Consider the following 9,790-nt stretch of genomic DNA (forward strand, 5'->3'; position numbering starts at 1 on the left):
TAAAATAGCATTTAATCCACTTTGGTCTTGGCGCTGTTCAGACTAGCTTTAGCTGACCCTTTTCCTCCAAACTGAGGTCTTTCAGAGAGCCATCTACAGCAAGTTAGACATTAATTGTTCATAACTTTTTCCCACAAAACCCCACTTCCGGATGAGCCTCCCGGATGAATGTTTCGTGCCGTTATCAGTCCATGTAATTATACTTATCTGCACCATAAAAAGCGAGAGGCAACACAGAGATCAGCCGAAAAGATCACAGAGCAGCAACTCTTATCGGCACTCAGACTCCCTCGGCGAGGATGCTGCGCAGCTTCCACTGCTGCATCAACACATGAGAGCACTCACCGATCCTCCTCACTTCACACCAGGCATCCCATCCGCTGGCTTCCTAAAGAAGTCAGGAGCAAACAACGCTGACATTTATGATCACACATCCCACTCATCCTGAACACGCTCGGAATGTTTTTCACGGCTGCAGCGCGTGAGAAAAACTGGCTGGAGGCTACGACTGGCATTAACGCCTGACACAAAACGATCAGATTTACCCAGAAGAAGCTGTGAAATCGGAAGGAAAGATGAAACGCTTCTGTCTTTTTGAACAAAAGAGAATTAGGGAGAACTTTCATAGTTTCAGTCTGTAAGCCCGGACACGGGATTCAAATTCTGTTACTCATGAATGCAATAAAACCTGAGAAATTCCAAAAATGTAACTATATATATATATATATATATATATATATATATATATATATATATATATATATATATATATATATATAAATAAATGTCTTGTGTCCATCACATATTTTGGACATATTTTAACGAGGTGATTATGAAACTGATTTTTTTTTCCCTCTCAATAAAAAGCCCCAAATCTACACAGACAAACCTCAGGTTAAAGGAATAGTTCAGTTTTTTTTTTAAAGTGGAGCTTTGTGAAAAGGTTGCAAACAATTAATATTTCACCTGAGTTTATGTTCGACAGGAAAGAAGAGCTAACGGCTTGTCCCAATGCAGCCAGGAACAAAAAGAAATTTCAAAATAATGTGAATTTCAAAGTGTTTTATGCAAATCTTGTTTTATAAACCTTTATACCGCTACCGTACCAGTTATTTCCGTGAGATTATTTTGCTATCTTTAGTGAAAGAAGTATGTCTGATGCAGCCTGATTCACTTCCAGCAGGGATATCATAATATTTCTGTGTACAGTACATTGAATATGTACATAAGTATTACAGGATAGTATGTGTTTTTATGAAAGGATCTGGCAGTTCTTTATATGATGCTTTTATTTCTATTTGCAGTGCAAATAAAACTCATAACTATATCATATTTATACACAGCTCCCCCTCTGTCTCTTTCTGAGTTCACTGTAAGGTTAGGACAATTCATTATTACTCATCTTTTGTCTTTCAGAGCAGCCATATTGTGAGGCTCCACCTGAAAATAATCTGATAGACATTTGTGGGTATAAATGGATTTATAAGACCGCGGTACAACCTCCAACTTCCTCATTAGCCTCGCATCAGTCTTGAATGTACTGACTGTGTTGGCTCCGACTTAAACAAATCAGCTGGAACAAGACAAACCAGTGGAAATCAATGAAGGCTATAGCTCACTGTGTGAGCAGTGGAAGGTTTTGTTACAGTCGGTAACAAAAGTATTGACCTTCCATGATTTCTTCTGAACCCCAGTCTGTAAGGTGACATAACGAAGAGAATGTCAAGGAGAATGTGTACTTTTGCAATCCACCGCATTGAGCTGTAAAACATATCATTTGCTAAGACTTGCCTTTCAACCACTTCAAAGACAAACCCCAAGTTTGTCTTCTTGGTCCAAACCTCATGTGAAGCTGGAAGTTAAGCCTCTGTTTATCATATTTAAATTGTGTTTTAAAAGTGCAAAAAATACTGCTGGTTTCTGAAAGTCTGCTGTATCTGTGTGGTGCCCACATAGACTCAGAAACATTAAAGTCTGTGCAAGAGTTTGGGAAGAAAAGAGCGTGCATATTGTTTTTCCAGAGTTATAAAGCCGTACAGACGCATAGTGCTTCAGGTTTTAGAGTTGCTGCATGAGTGCTAACTTGAGTTTATTCTAGTCTTTCACAGTGAATGAATGCAGACACGTCTTTAGACATCAGCGTAGCTCCTGTGAGCCCAGAATGCGCCACGAAACATTAATGTGGAATAAAAACAGCAGCGATTAATATGGATTTTATCAAATGCAAAGCTGATACAAAAAAACCAAAGTGTTTGATGCGACGGCATTCTGTTTCCCATTACAGAAACATATTTTCACAACAAGTTGATGCACCAACGACACAAGTCGATGCTTCAAAATTCAGCACGATGCAGTTAATGAAGCGTGGTGCCTGAAATGTCCCGGGAGAAAGCAGCCAGACATCACGCTGCCTGCATTACTCAGGAGTCCAAATGAAATCTATAGCCATAAAAATACAGTACGTCTCCTCGTCCCCTCACCAGGGACTGGTGAAACCCCAGAGTCTTCATCAAAACATGACATTCTTACTTCCCTTAAAATAACGAGACGATAAACAAGCCAGGCCCTGTTCAGACATTGCATTGATATCCATCTAGGAGGATCTGATTGCAAGTAGACAGCTCTGGCTGAGCGCGTTCACACTTGGCAGGAAATGTGTACCCCTAAAAAGTATTTGCGATTGAGTGTCAATAGCGCTCTGCACTTATTACGTCATGCACACTATTGACATTAATAAACCGTTGCCTTCTACTGAGTACATCATGAGTAATCCAGGTGTTCGTATGAACAACAAGGCTTCAACACAGAGATTCATTCACGTTATCGTAACAGAAAACGATCTTCCCGGTGCAAATTTGGACACGTCTGACTTCAGGAAATACACAAATGTTCAGTTGAAACGTTGGTTGGAATGTGGAGGTCAATGACAGACTGGAAAATGGGCAGAAATGTTGAAAAGGTTGGTGTGTATGTACCTGTGTCTTCTCGCTTGTGCTTGCTGTGTATAGTATGTGTGTGTGTTTAGTTTTTTGTGCATTTATCACTCGAGCCACAGCTTTTGCATAATTTAAAGAAACTTAGACAGTGATATATCGATCAGTCACAGTAAAAATTACTGCCCAAAACGCATCGAAAACTTCTGTAAGTTGTAAAATTACCGCTGTAAAGCTACCAGTGCAGAAAGAAATTTCAAGATTTACTGTACCAGGATCAGGGTGGCTCTTTGCTGGTGCTTTACCTCAAATGAAATGTTTGGAGCAGACATAAGTACATACTGTAGTTTCACGTTTTCCCGGTCAAATCATTGCTCGGATCACAGTGATCACGCTTCTTTGGCTGTGTGTTCGAATTTAGATAAATGACAAAAAAATATGCAAAACATTTGAGGATGATGGCTGGATCGGGAGTTGTTGTTACAGGTACCATAGAACCATGTTTTATGGTCCTCTCGGTGGAATTCAATGCCATTTTTCCTGAATCTTTTAAGCTAAAACACAGCTGAAACATGCACTGCGATAGATACCTCTACAAGTTACTATGAGTGTATGTATGGGTACAGGTTGTTGCATAATTGTTCACGTGACTAATGATTAGTTTTCTATAAATAGCATGAGTGGAGAGCCCTATTAGCTGCTCTTTATTCAGATAGACACACAGCCACGTCATGCAAGTGAGCAACAAACAGTGTGACTAAAGGTCTGACTGAAGATGCTGACAGACACAGCTTCACTGTGACTTTAACATTAGAGCTGCATTTAAATGGGTAAATATAATGCAACAAAATGCTCCTCCAACCGTTCTGCGATCGACGCAGCACATTATAGCTCACAGTGACCACAGCAGGTCCTATCAGCTCATAAACAATCAGAACAATTCACAATAAAATAAAGAGAAAACTCATTATGCGGTATCCCATAATCCACTCTGACTAATAAAATCTCAGCAGAAAAATGTTTTTAATGCAGACTGAGGCCACTCACGCCTGCATTTACCTCGACGCAATCCAGCCGCTCAGGACGGATGTTGATGCAAGGTGTGAACGGGCACTAAATGTCTTCACACACTGTATGTCCCGGCTGCAGCTGTGCCGATCTGTCTTGCATGAAAAATGAAGCTCAGGTTCTATTCAGAGTAAAAACAGCCTCCTCTGTGAAAGCGCCGCACTCAACCTTCAAAAATGTCACCGGGTGCTACTTTTTTTAAACAGGCTGGAAGCTGTAACGTTAACAATTCAAAGGTCCACTCTCCACAGGGAGCTGACTGGTGTATGTAACACACATTATTGCTCTTACTTGTCTTTTTTTTTCCTGTGAAGGTAAAGGTTGAAAAATAGTTTCCACCTCTTTGATTGGAAAAAAGGCAACAAAAAAAAAAGAAAAAATAAAAGTGCTAAAGGAGGACTTTGGTTGAACAGAGTAAGCATATTTGAGCGTGACGAGGGTCTGATTGCACCGGGGAATAGGTTCTTCCACAGAGTCCCACTGCAGCACTGCCTTCGTGAGCAGAAGGAGCGGGGACACAGGAAAAATTAGACTCTGCCTTACCTGCAAGTTTTTTTGTTTCGTAATGCACGGGACTAATAGTTTCTGCTCCAGTTATAAGGCACTCATTAATCACAAACGAGTCAAGCTGCTTCATTGAGAGAGTGAAATACTTCTCACAAAAAATATAGGCTTTTGCCGTTTTGCTTCTTTTTCTTTTTTCCCCCCTCCCGTGTTAAAGCGAAGTGACATTTACTTTGGAATCACATGTCATGCAGAAGGTTTGTCCAGTGAAGTGAGACAAAGTTCAGGCAGAGACTACAGGGCAAAGCAAAATGCCACAGAGAGCGGGGGGAAAAAAAAACAAAAAAAACAAAAACACTTTATTCAGCCATGTGCCTCTCTAATGTTCTCAGACAAAGGTTCTGTCCTTTCTGTCACTTTCGCCCCCTTCAGAAGTACATTCGATATCATGTACTGAGGTTATTGAAGCTAAACACAAATCTGGCCCACTGGATTTCCGGTGTCCTTTCGGCAAGAATAGCAAGCATGTTGGTGACATTTCAGCAGTAAACACACACAAAAAAAATCATTCATTTACCAAAAGAATCCATCAGCAAACAGGGAGGATATTAGACTGAAAGTACAAAAAGAAAAACGGGGATTTATATGAATGTAGCACACAGATATCTGCACTTGACAGCTATGCAGAGGCAAATTTGCACTTTTTCTGCATCTGCAGGACTTTTTTTCACATGTTAGCTGATTAAGCTCACAAATCTGTTTGCACTCCGCATACCTAAATAACATTTTTCACACGTTATTTATCGAGTTGTTCTGAAAACTCAAACCAATTCCCCAGTAGAAACAGCAACATGATGCCATCTGGATGTTACCAAACCAAGTGTTTTAGAGTCATTTTCATATTTATTTGTGCAATTACTGTAGCTGACTGACCCAGCAGCATTGCCTTGTGTGCATAAATTGTTTTTATTTATTTTTTTACTTCATAAAAAGAAGATCACAAAGTGTCCCACACAGGATAAATGGAGAAATATGTTTATTGATCTGATTTGTTTTTGTTAGTGAAGATTTTCCTGACTCAATTATTGCGCGTCATGTTTAGGACTCCTTAAAGCAACAGTTCAGATCTTTTAAATTGGGATTCTGTGGAGAGATTATAAACAGTAAATATCTAACCTGTGATAGATAGTTATTCGAAGAATCTCAGTTGTGACAAACAGAGTTTAAAACATCTTAGAGCAACTTAAGTTCTAAAAATGTCACAGTGGTTTGTGTTTTTAAAACTTTTACATTGTTGCAAGTTTCATAACAGGGTTATTTACATAGAACTTTGTGGTTATTTGCAAAGAGTGACGGCAGCAGCTACCTGTAGCACTCCTTGTACCACCTGGGACACTTCCAGCAAGAAGATCCTAAAATATCTGCTGGCATAACTGTAAATAGTGTTTATACAAACAGCTATGAAACTTTTGGTCCTGGCCCCACTCAGACTATCCGTTGGCTCATCGTCAGTCAAATTTCAAAGAGCTATCTGCAACAGGTAAGATATTCATTGCTCATAACCTTTCCACAGAACTTTGCTTTTAAAAAAAATCAGAACTGTTCATTTTAAAAAGACCGAAAACTGCCTAAAATGACTCAGATCTTCAGTCTTTCAACCCAAACTGGATCAGAATAACATGTTTCTCGATACATAAAACTACACACACGTGCCATTAGATGACATTGTTGCCCCGTTTGTTCTTGAAGAGCCAGATCCATCTTTAATCCAGACACATTTAGCTGGATAATCACCTCTCATCATATAATCCTCATGTTAGTGAAGGTACACGCCACCTGCATCTGTCACCCACGACAAACAAGGAGAGCTCTCTGAGTAAGCTGAATTTTATTCTTTTTTTTCCTCCCCCCTTTTTCCTCTTAGCCAATGCTGTCTGAACATTTTGCCACTCGAATGATTAACAGTGAGGTGTTAACTTAGTTTACTCAGTGCTGTTTAATAATTCAACTTGCTTCATCGACGGCTCATTTGTAGTTGGTTTCAGGGCCTGTTCCAAGCAGCCCCCGCACACTCTAATGACACTGACAGGCATTTCCTCCCCCGCCATGTAATATTTGATTATCTGGATCCTGACTACGTTCTGCTGCGCCGACAGATGGCCAGACTTCCGCTCGTGTTTATTGTGGTCCAATATTTGTGGCCCTGTTGCTTGCTGCGGTGCTCTTTGACGCTGATCAGGCCGGCCTCCAGAAAAGGAAAGGAGTGTAGTCAGTCGGGAGCTGTACAGAGTGAAACCCACGACAGGAATGAGTGCATTTGTAAGATTTTAAACACAGACCTCATTCTGGCCTTGACAAGCTAATTTTGGATTGAAAGGGGCGGGTGGGGAGAGATGTCAGGAAGCTGTGCAAAGGTGTTAAAATAGGTGAAAATGAGACAGAGAGGAGTGATCACTGTCACTTGTTTATGGATCGGAAGCAGAGCGACTGACTATTTTGTCGACTAGACAGCAGGTAAATAGAGATGATCCAAAAACAAAGAGTGAAAAGTGACGGTGCTCAGAAGAGCTAATCCTCGCTTTCAATCTAAATCTACTAAGGGGAGCCTTTGTTTCAAATATTTTCTGCTCTCTGAGTCTCCTCTCCCTAAGATGTGACACTAAACCACACCATGATTGGCTAATTTTTATTCTTTCCATGTACAGGGGGGCATCTGGTAAGGACGCCCCCCTGTACATGGAAAGAATGAAATGTCCAAAAGCAATTGGGGAATTTTTGTATTTCTTTTTCTCTCCAGTGAAGGAAATTTTCGTTTTTGTCATGTTTGAGCGTGCGCGCTGAAGTCATGCTTCACGGCTGAGGTGGATGTGAAGGACGGCTGCGGGTGATTGTCTGTGAGAGAGAATCTGGAGCTCGGTTTGCTGCCTTTTCACGTACGGAAAGGTTTGTCCTCGCAGCCAAGTCCTCCAAACAACTCATCAGAGAACAGAACTTCTTTTTTTTTTGCCGTTTTGTGATATATCATAAAACTAGTTTTGACTGCTGCTGTCTTGTTGCTTTTTAGACAGTTTTAGACAATCCAGACAGTTTTTGCATGTCTGATGACGCTGATTTAACTTAAAATCCTTGAAAAGAACTTTCTGTGCTCCACAAACTGAGCTCACTGCTTTGGTACCGATTTCAGCAGATAAATACTTAAAAACACAGATTATGCACCAGTTTGTATTTTTACCACGTGAAGCCTTGGTGCAACTCGAATTTCTCGCAAACTCCATTTACACCAGTAGTACTCTAGAGTGCACACAAGAAGCTCCTGACGTAAGCTTTAAAAGGCTGGCCTTCCAACTAGAATCACTGCAAAAGTCAAGTTCAAAGTAAAAGCAAAGATTTCAGGTTTGCGAAGACAACGATTAATATTTGGTTGCTAATTTTCTTCATTTACCAATGTGCGCGTCAGCTCATCAGTCTGGTCACATTTAAACTCGATTCGTCCAGACCGAGGGTGCTCAAAGAGCCATCTGCAGCAGGTAAGATACTGATTGTTTACAACCTTTTCCACAGAACCCCACTTTCAAAGGATCTGAGCTCCAGTTTTATGTCCAATCTAATTTTGCAACAGAAGTTGGACATTTGATCAGATTTTGTGCAACTGGATTCAGGTTTCTCCCCGGCCAGAACCCCACCTGTCGTGACGATCGGTGTCATCTGAACGACTGCGTGCAGAGAATAATCGCTCTCATCATAACACTTATAAAAAGATAATAGTGATTAACGACGTGTGTGTGTCTGTGAAGGACTGCATCCCAGCATCCTCCACACCAGTGGCTTTTGCAAAAAGTAATCTTAGAGTTCACAAGTAAGTTTCAGGCCGACTCTGACTCTGTTTCCAGCAATGTGCGCCTCACAACAGCAGCCATCTTCAGCCGTGTTTGTTTTTTCGCCCAGTCCACCTGGCCCCGCATTTCATTACCTCAATTAGAGCGATTAGCAGCTAAAAATCGCTGGTGTCGGCTGGGTGATTGACAGCGATTGGCCACTGAGGGAGGGGAGCTGAAGGCACAGAGCGAGCTGCTCAGCTGCCTGTGTAGTGAAATGCATGTGTGTGTGTGTGTGTGTGTGTGTGTGTGTGTGTAAGTGTGGACCGGCTGTTGTTGTGGTGGGTGTGTTTGTTTATCCTGATGGGAGTTGTGCTCAAAGACGAGAACAATTCTTCAGGCAGTCAGTCTGTGGAGAACGTGCAGATATGCTTCACTCACATGTGAAGCATGAATGTTTTAAAAGGGTAGAGTAGGCAGAGTAAAACTTTTTTATTTTTGTTTTTGCGTGTTCGGGCTTTAGTAAACGAGATATCGCAAACTTTATGAACCTATTACCTCCTGCTGACCTTCAAGACACAAAGACGGCTGTAAATCAAACTATTCTACAGATATTGACCTAAAAGCTGGTGTGTTAGCAGCTGAGACTGATAAATAACCCAGGAAATATTTATTGGTTGGACATCTACAACTGATTAACCATTGAAGCCAATCCCATTCAAGATGGCTGCCACAGCCAAGTGACATAAGACAACACAAAAATTACTATAACTTAGTCAGTTGTTTAGATATTGTAATAAAATTTGGTTTGGTAGTAGCTTAGAGTCATTCACAATACATGCTCCAAGTGCTACACATTGCATAAGATCTTTGCCTAAATTTGTATTTTTAGCTGTTGGAGTCTACCCTGTTTGTCTGTTAGCAAAATATCTCATGAACAACTGTGTGGATTTTAATGAAACTTAAAAAAAAATTATTAGATGCACATCTGCAACTGATTACGTTTCTGGAGACACCTTAATTCAGGATGTGTGCTACAGCTTATCAATACTAGCCAACACAAAAGTGGCCTAACTCAGTCAGTTTCACACACATTGAGCTGAAATTTGGTGTGGTCGTAGCTGGAAGTCATTCCAAACACATGCTCCGAGTGTGACATCCCGTGATATCCCCTGAGATGGCTCCTAATGTTATTATCGTAATGTTATTTTCCAAGGTTTGACCAAGACTGGCTCCGGCGCCATCATTCCTCAGCACAAGCTTAAAACTCCTGCAGCCGAATGCCAACGCCGTCAGGGCAGTCCTAACATGATGGTGCCCCTCCTCCACGCTCAATCAGCTTTAACACGCTCCAAGCGTGTTACAATCAGCACGTATCACGTACACACTCATTGATTAGGAGCGTGACAGACAGGCAATCAGCATCCAGTCGCAGCACGTCTTGTCCGGCCCGGTGGGAGTCGGGAATGG

The sequence above is a fragment of the Kryptolebias marmoratus genome, linkage group LG3 (assembly GCF_001649575.2).
Source record: "Kryptolebias marmoratus isolate JLee-2015 linkage group LG3, ASM164957v2, whole genome shotgun sequence".
Classification (NCBI taxonomy): Eukaryota; Metazoa; Chordata; class Actinopteri; order Cyprinodontiformes; family Rivulidae; genus Kryptolebias; species Kryptolebias marmoratus.